Source organism: Nicotiana attenuata, chromosome 1, assembly GCF_001879085.1.
Source record: "Nicotiana attenuata strain UT chromosome 1, NIATTr2, whole genome shotgun sequence".
Taxonomy (NCBI): Eukaryota; Viridiplantae; Streptophyta; class Magnoliopsida; order Solanales; family Solanaceae; genus Nicotiana; species Nicotiana attenuata.
Genome location: NC_031989.1, coordinates 107,345,415 through 107,354,918, shown reverse-complemented (window position 1 = coordinate 107,354,918; position 9,504 = coordinate 107,345,415). Strand labels below are relative to the sequence as shown.

At 33.6% G+C, this 9,504-nt stretch overlaps 1 long non-coding RNA gene across 6 annotated transcripts; it reads left to right on the top strand.

The window, feature by feature from the left end:
- LOC109231739 lies at window positions 210–6,007 on the top strand. 6 transcript variants are annotated; one of them, XR_002068828.1, is made up of 7 exons: window positions 232–476; window positions 1,397–1,465; window positions 1,621–3,046; window positions 4,044–4,146; window positions 4,793–4,975; window positions 5,238–5,339; window positions 5,805–6,007. It is a non-coding gene; the product is annotated as an uncharacterized LOC109231739 (long non-coding RNA). The 6 variants fall into 6 exon arrangements; XR_002068832.1 differs by having other exon boundaries at window positions 257–476; window positions 1,397–1,923; window positions 2,937–3,046; XR_002068829.1 differs by lacking the exon at window positions 1,397–1,465 and having other exon boundaries at window positions 210–476.

Genomic DNA, 9,504 nt, shown 5'->3' with positions numbered 1-9,504 from the left:
ATCAAAAGTCCATTATGTCCTCAACCAAAAATTTATTGACTAAAAACAAACATGTCGAAACCACCACTCTTTCTTAATTTTTTTTAATTTTTAATTTTTAATATAGAAGAGAGAAGGTTTCGATATGTTTACTTCATGCCAATAGATTTAAAATCAAGGGTAATCCAGTTCTTTTATATTATATATTCCTACTATTAATAAGGGACAGTTTGAGCAGCTTGGGGTCGTAGGGGTATTTTAGGAAAACTGCATCTGTTTTGGCCTGAGCCACGTGGTAACCCGGTTTCCCCAGGTTTTGACAGGCCCTCAAGCTGAACGCCCATGGTCCATACTATTCTTCCTCCACGTTGCCCAGCCTTCTACACTGATCTTTCTCCAAATTTTCATAGTCGCTCAATTTCAGTTCCAGTTTCCTTTGTCTCTTTCAATCTTCTATCTTCCTGCTCAGTCTATGTGCTTGGTTGTACAGTTATAAGGTAAGTTTTACTTTCTTCTTTTTCTGATTTTCAAAATCGCTGCTGGGTAGGCATTATTTGAATCGGGTAAATTGTTGGTCCATTGTTTAAGAGTTCTATTGCTGCCTTTTAATCCCCTAATAATCACACCATGAAAAGAGTAGAGTTGGTGAAGCAAATTCATAAAGAAGGAGCGTGCAGAGTAGACGTGATTTTTATAGGATGAAATTCAGTGATTAGAGAACTGGCAGATGGTAAGCAACACAATCGATGCCTATTTTAGTCTAATTTGATCAATGTCATCCCACTATGTTCAGTTGTTCACTCCAGTTAACTTTCCTGACAAAAAGTCCTTTAAACAAATGGAAGTGTTAACACTAATTTTCTCTTGAGAAAAAGACACATAAAAATGAGGTCATAAAGGAGAAGGGGTTGACTGGGAAAATTAGTGTTTGTTTTTAGAAGTGTTTGAATATTTTTATTTTTGAACTTCTTTAATTTACTGAAACTTTTATAAGTTTGTAGAATATTGAAATAGAACGGGATAAGTGTTACTCATCTGGTGTGATCATAAAGAGATACAAGTATGCCAAAAAACCTCTCGACTTTTGTTTTCTTGACCTGTAGTTTGCAGATTGAACATTTTATTCAAGTGGTGAAAACAGAGGTGATGTTATGTACTGTAGTAAACATTAAAAGGTTCATTTTTTGGGTAGAAAAAGGGTTGTCTTATGAGGCATTTACAGGTGAATTAGTAATAGGGAATTTGAATGCCATATGTTTTTTTTGTCTGAGTTAGTTATCACAGAACAATATTGCTATAGGGTAGAGATAATAAAAAGGGCATCAATCACACACGCCATATAGAAAACTTAGATGATCAAGAAGACCGACTAATAATTTCAAGATTTAACCATCTACTTCTCTTCCTTTGAGCCAAGGTTGCTGGTATATCACTTTTCAAAATGTCGTTGACCCTGTTTCCAAGTCAGTGGCTGCTACTGGAAAGTGTAAGTTGCATAACATTTATTCAGACGAGTCAACAAAGGATAGCTCAAGCTTAAAGTTTTATTTATTCAGATGTGCCTTACAAATATTGAGCTCTAAACTCCATCTATTCAGCAATCTGCCTCAAATCTAAAGCATGTTCTTTTGTGACTTGCAGTTAAATAGCAAACCACCTGAAGCAATTAGAGTATCCGCACTTACAGTTCTATGCACTGTTGGCGGATGTACAATTTGATGTAAAGCAAGTAACTTTTGCATTGATATTACCTATTACTCACAGCTATTAGCTCTAATGGTTCCTCAACTCCATATGAAATCTTTCGCAGATGTGCTCATTCTATATAAACTTTTAGTTAATGATTCTTGCTACTGATATACACCACTCTATACAAGTTGCTTTCTTTCCTAGGTAGAAATTGATATCATTGAAGATGCAACTTTTCTAAATGTTGTTGTGAAGGTAAATATGTGGTTAAGATGGCAATATTATTATTATGCTCATTTTGTTTGGAGGCCTCATCTTTGAAGCTCGAGATTCCTTTTTAATTTGCTAATTGGTTGACTGAATTTGTATTTCTACCTTCTCTTTGTATGATTTTTACTTGTGGAGGGTTGAACCTTTAGCTCCTACCAAGTATTATCCTTTAGCTCATACCAGGTATAACCTTTAGATCCTACCAACATCTGTACCGATCCTCGCTACTAAACCTGTGGCACATTATTGATCTCAGCTCATCCTTGCTTAATGATCTCTTCACTGTTGTATTTAGAGTTGAGACAAAATTTCAGATTATCTCATGTCTTAAGCCTTATATTGTTATATACAAATAGAAAACCCCATAATCTGGTCTTAAATATTGTGTGCTAGCCTCAAGAAGAACTGTTGGTGCATTTTTTGTATGCTTCGTTCGCTCTTCCATTTGGCTTAAGTTGATCTTCAATATTTTAGTATTAGGTCTAAAAAAACACTAATATTAAGATGAATGACATAGACCTCCATAAACAATAAATTGCAGTCAATTTTTTTTTTTTTTTTTAGCATCAGTAGGTATATCAACAGTATGAATAGCCGTTTCACATATATCTGCATGTGGTTGGATTTTGAATCATTTCATGGAATGCATGATAAATTTAAAATGTACTGGACCAAATTTCCTTTTCCATTATGCTTATATGTAGGTTTATTGTACACACACTGTTCCAGATTATTCCCTCCCTTGGCAGAAACAAAGCCAATTTGCAAGTACAGGAAGGCATGCATTTCCAGTTTTTGCTCAAATTTATTATTTTCTTTAAAGTTGTGAGGAAAAAGGAAAATCTCCTGCAAAAAGTTATTCTCGATTGGGCTTAATAGCGTATGATTCCCATTACGGGGCATGAAATGAAGTTGGTTCCATAATGTGCAATTATTTATGAGGAATTTTTGTTTGTACAAGAATTCAATGTTATGTGTATGTGTGTTGCATCTTTTAGGACAGGGGGTGAGAGTGTCTACAAGTTTGACTGTTGTTTGATCTGTTCAGTGCTTTCATGATTGGTGATGTGAAACTCTTGACGCACATTGTGTTGAACATAATACCCAGGTATTTTTGTAGTTTTGCTTTGCTATATCGACAATCTTCCTATTAACTAACTTTTCTATGTGTCTATCTGCTTTTATTAGAATAACAATTTTTATTATCATAATGTCTGCTATGAATTTTTCTAAAAAATATTTTTCATGAAATAATAGAAAGCCCTTAAAGTAGAGCAATTGGTGACATGTGAATTGTATATCGAAACCAGTAAATCATAATTGTAATTTTGTTCTGTTATGTAAACTGAAGTGTGGTTTATGTTGGATATAATATTTCTTTTTCCGAGAGGAGAGCATATCTAGGTCATCCATAACCACGGTCTACAGATCAAGACTTGACTTTAAGATTAGACTGCATTTTTGGAAAAAGGTTAACATGCACGTTATTTCTTTTTTTGGTTAAAGGTGAATCCGGGAAGGAAGCAAACTTTTGACTTATTTATAAAAAAGAAAAAGTGCAGAAGATGTAGAAGTGAAAAAGTAACTCTACAATTTGCGTTCTTTACTTTTAAGGCTTTGCACTGTGCCTGCCACAAATATTTTAATCTTCTGATGTGTGAGTGTCTCTTTATTTCAAGCCTTCAGGTCAAGCATTTAAACAACAATGAAGGCTAAAATTCTGGTGTACGCAAGAGAAATAGACCAATATATACACTTAAAATACGAATTACCCGCATAACCATTAGGCTTGACCTTAGACTATGTTGTATTCTTTTTGGTACAAGGAACTGTTTTTCTGTAGAACTTTAATTCACTACTGTATTTTATATTGAACTGATTACTTGTCTGAATGCTGTATTTATGATATAATGGTTTAAGAATGAGAGGTCATCTTCTTAGCAGAGAAGGAAGTTTTAGTTGTTCTCTATTCTTTTGTTATTTGATAGATAAAGAAAGAAAATTAATTTGTGCACCTAAATTACTGGATAAGCAAATAATATAAAAGAGTCATCATTTGTAATCCTAAATCTATCTTCGTTTCTTTCTGCCTTTGTCCAATGAAGCCATCCGTAATGATGACGGAAGCAGACCCTGCGAGCCGACTGTTTCTTGACTTACAAGGCTGGGAAGACCACATAGAAAGATAAGTTGAAAAACCTGGATGAGGTAAATTACCTTTTTATTTATGTCATCTCAAGCAAGATTTGAGAAAAAGGCAAGGATTTTAAATATTTTTTAATTGTATTATAATAACAAACACGTCTTCATATTATTTTTGCAAGACTTGTTTCAATTGTTCTGCGGTTTTCTATTGTAATTTATCTCAAATGGTATGGGGTAGGGTATTTACATCTGCTCTGAAAAAGGAAAGGGTCTAATAATAGGTTAAATATTTTTGAGCTGCATTGTGATAACTGCAGGATTAGTGCATTACTAAAAGTGAAAACATCAATATAACAATTAGAAACATAACCTGTTAAGCAACTTTGTCACGCAAAAACTGACTTCTTTTAGCACTGATAGATAACATCGCGATCAAGTTCTGCCTCAAAATGAAATATCATTAAGCTTATCCTGTTTGACTGAAGAGATGCCTAAAAGCTATGCATTCCACACTTAAGTTGCTCCTTTGACATTCAATTTTGCAAACTCTTAATTTTGGTAGTGATTTTTACATTTGATTGGCCTATAAGCCACAGAGTAAAATTGCATTTAGGCTACAATGCTGCAAAATAAACTGAATTTCGCAAGCTTACTCTTCGATATACAGAAGGAGCGTTAGCTTTATCATCTTCTTTTGATGAAATGGCAGGAAAGCTCATCTAACAAGGGTGAAGAAGCATCTGAGAGGCCAAATATGAGTTCGCTTTCAGAAGATACGTGGTGTTGTCGAACACACACACGAGGAGATTTACCAGAGTTCATATCTTTTTCAACTGCAAAATATTAGTATTCTAAGACTATTGCAGGTCAATTTCTTGGCCCGATAACTTTGGTAAAAAAATTATTTCTTTTGTTTGTTTATCAACTCTGCACTTGTTATTTAAATATCTTATTAGGTGTTTAGCTACTTTACAGTAATGTGACTCATCTGCACTTTTTATTTAAATATCTTGTTAGTTGTTTAGCTACTCTACAGTAATGTGACTCATCATGAGAATCATTTGATTCAGTTAGTTTGCAATATCTAATGCACACATACGCTAAATTCTACATTCAAGTGTTGTAATTTCAACTCTTTTCTTATGCCTTTTCAGGTGATTAATTTTTGCAAACAAATGAGTATGAATGGCAAAGAAGTTTTGTCAATTGCTTATCCGTCGATGATAGGAACTCAACCAAAGGCATCCCAAGATGAGGTATCGCCAGCCATTTTATTAAGAATAGGTTATTAGAAACGAATGAATGGTACATGACCAGTACTTCTTTGAACTCAATAGATACAAGAAAAGAATAGTAGAATAAGAAAGCAAGAGGAACCAATATTTAAGACACAAGTTGGCCTTGTGAAAATCTGGAGGATATGTAGTATCACTTGGAAACCCAGATTATTATTGGGCTCTGATAAAATGGAAAAATATTTGTTCTAAGCAACTTAGCTAAAGGAAGATCACTTTTAAAGAATGAACAAAGCCAACTAGATTATTGGCTATTTGAATGAGATGTATAATTATTGTGCTGCCTCTGCCATCTATGTTATAAATAAGAAAAATGTTCACATTTTTGACTTATACTGTTTCCTTTGAACATGTTACCACTGTTAAAAAAAATTATTCTCTTGCCCAATTACTTGTTCTTAAAATATATATCTTTCCTTACCTCAGGTTGCTAAAGAGATCAGTTCTGTGGAGGAGGCGTGAGGGAAATAGAGAATCATGTTAAATATTTTTATGTTCAACATCTCCCATTGTAGTTGAGTCATTTGTAATCTGATACGTGTCAATTGTGTTGTCTAAAAATATTGTAGACATTTATGCCCTAATCTGGATGTTATAACACATAGAGACTCCCTCGCCTGTTGCAAATAGCCCTCGCCTGTTGCAAATAGCCCTCGAAGGCATAAATTATCACCAAAAACAATAAATAGTTGTGCCCGGGCATACCCTCACTAGTATTATTATTATTATTATTACTTCTAATAAGAGGGAAAGCAAGGAGCTCTCCGTCAACATGCCTGTCTGGCGGAGGGGTATTTTTGAAATCACGAATTTTTTCAGGCTGAATTCGTTATTTTCATAGGTCCATGTAGGGTGTTACTCTAGCTGTTTTGCTTTTCTTTTATTGTGCAGGCATTTTAACCTTGAATATGTGGACCCCATCACAATTTTTCATTCACATCTCATTCACTATTTGCTTTTTATAGTGGACACGTGGTCACACTGAGAGAACTATCTTCTCTCTAGGCTTCTCTTGCCTATTATAGCTACAAACAAATAAAAAATAATGATGGCAAGTACTTTCTAAAAATCAAATTCTAAATATTACCATTACTTTTATTACACCAATGTGTACTCTCTCCATTTCTAACTAATCTTTTCACATGCTACTCTAATGTAATAAATACTACGTAATGATTTTATTAGTGAAATAAATGATATGCTGGGCAACTCATTTTTTACAAATTAACTAATTTTGTTTGAAGAATTCACAAATTTTTTGTATTTATTATTTTAACTAGTAACGTTGAATCACAAAATGCAGCACAAATCTATAAAAAAAATTAAGTAAACTAAACTTGTAGATAGAAATTTCAAGGGAAACACATAAATTGCTTGACCAATTAACATTAAAATGATTTCAAATTAAATTATACATAAATACCGCACTATATAAATAATTTATTCAACTGCTGCTCATACAATTTTAAAAGGTGTAATCTAAGGAGTCGCTTGTTCACATAGTTATATGAAAATTATACTGATTGAATTATAATGTGGAATTAAATAATAACGGGATTGTTTAGTGAATATATTTTTGTTAGTAGATGTCATCATCATCCTATTAGACTAAAACTGAAATATCATCGTATATTTCAAACATGTATTTAATTTGCTTTTATACTAGAAATTTTTTAATAAACTCTTAACTCAAAATTTAACCTTATTGTTTAAGACTTTAAAAAAAAACTTTGGAGAGGATAAGTATATCTGTCATATCCTGTGATTAGTTGCAACATAAGGTTATCCGAAGGATAACATAAGAAACACAAGGGCGACCTGCTTGAATTCTCTAGTTCAGGCGTTGTATTTGTAGTCAGTTGGAAATTATATTACTTTCTTTGGCCACGTGAGCAACTAAGCTTCATTTGTGTTTTCCAATTTAATTAATGAGCTAACAACTTTTAACTATTTTTTCAATGCTAAAATTTGCATTGTCAAAATATCCAAAAAGGACAAAGTAGCTACTATGGAGTTCATTGTATGTTTTGAACAAGGAAAAACTAAAGATGCTTGTCCTCTTACTCATTTCCTTCAGGCTCTTATAACTAGAGGATGAATTGATAAAGTCAACAACAGAATGCACATATCCATTGGTTTCTCATAAATAGAATTTTATAAATCTCAAAATGAAGATACAAAGGACCACATAGTTAAATAATTCTATATTAATGTTATTAAACAATTTTCTTAATTACATGTGTCGAAATATTAAATGATACTTTTTGAATGGGAAACATCATTACCAGAGAACCTATGCACGCCCATTTTAAATAACAACATATAAGTTAGGCAAAAAATTTATTTATGCTAATTAATGAACTCGATCACGAAGCAAGCTACTTTTACAATTTGATTTTCACGTGATAGTAGAGACCAACAAAATTATGATACCCTTTCCTTATAAATGATTTCAAGTAATATAAGATTAACTCTAGGATCCTTTGATGATGGACTTTAATAGAAGTTTTTTCCATAACAAAAAGAAATTATAATCGAGTATCTACCATATTTGGAGGCAGAGCTAGAATTTGGAGTTTATATCTAATTTTTTAATTTAACATACAAACTAATATTTGTACATATCCAAATACATGATTTGTATCAAAATTATATGATTCGATCAAACCAGTAATCAACACTCTAGCTCTACTCCCGAGCATACAATTATTGGGCCCGTGCACGGGCTATCCTTACTAGTTTATATATAAGAGATAAGGTTTGGACATATTTAAAATTTTCAGCTATTAGTCCATATGCTGCCTTATGTGTCCTATTATTTCTACACCACCACATGTCTTGTATGGCTCTTTCTTTCGATTTTTTCGTTTTTTCCCATGGGTTCTCTTCACCCAAATTCATTACTCAATTTCTCTTTTCCACTTCTCTTCAAAATACTGATTTATATGCCAACTTGTTGTATCTTCTTTGCTTCACAATTGATCTGCGCTTGCGTAGTAAGTTCTCTGCATTTTTTCCCTTCCTCTTTCTTCAATCCGCTGAGGATTTTGTTGCTAAAATTCATTCAGTATTGTTGAAGATTTGTTGATAAATTTTCTGTATAGCTATGTCTTACGCCTCAAGTGCGACAGAGGTAAACAGACCTCAGAATATCATCGATGGTTTCTGCTTATGCCATTAAGTATGGACGGGCTTCACTTCCAATTCCAGAATTCGAGGATTAACAAGGGAGTTTTTTGTGGAGAAAGGAGGATTCTCAAAGAAAACGAATGGTGATGGTACTAGATTGATGTTATCAGTTTGCTGTAATTATTTCACTGCCTTGATCTCACCAAACTATTTATTATCAAGTTTTATAAATGGACGGAAGTAAAAACGATGAAGTAATTGTTAATCTTAGAGTAATCGAAGAAAAATTGGGTTTCACCAGAAATTGGGAAATATCTGTGTATTGCAAATGAATAAAATGTTCAAGTGTACAAATTAGCCCATCATTACCTATTTATACTACAAAGAATAAGCAATGGCAATGTAATAAAAATTGGCTATCTATAAAATAATTTTACAAGGCTATTAGTTTATCAACCGGCTGGGCCTGTGTCGGTTGGGCCTGAGTTGTTTGGGCCATCTATTCCAACATCTCCCTCAAGCTGGAGGGTGCCAAAACACCCAACTTGCAGAGAAGATGCTGATGTTGAACACCGGTGAGTGGCTTAGTGAGAATGTCAGCAAGTTGAGATTGAGTAGGAACATATTGTAAAGAAATCAGGCCACAAGCAAGCTTTTCCCTAACAAAATAACAATCAAGCTCAATATGTTTGGTTCTCTCATGAGAAACAGGGTTCGTGGCAATGCTGATAGCAGACTTGTTATCACAATGAAGGGGAATGGGGGATCAGCCAAGAGTCTCACAAGCCAAGTAAGTTCAGCAACAATCTTCCTTAAAATTCTATACTCAGCCTCTGCAGATGACAGTGAGATTGTGGGCTGTTTCTTAGATTTCCAGCAAATAGGGCTGCCCCCAATAGTCACTTCTTTCAACCTAAGTTTAGATTTGTTACTTATTGAGTACATGGGGTCGGTTGTACTCATATTACACTTCCTGCACATTGCGTGCAGATTTTGG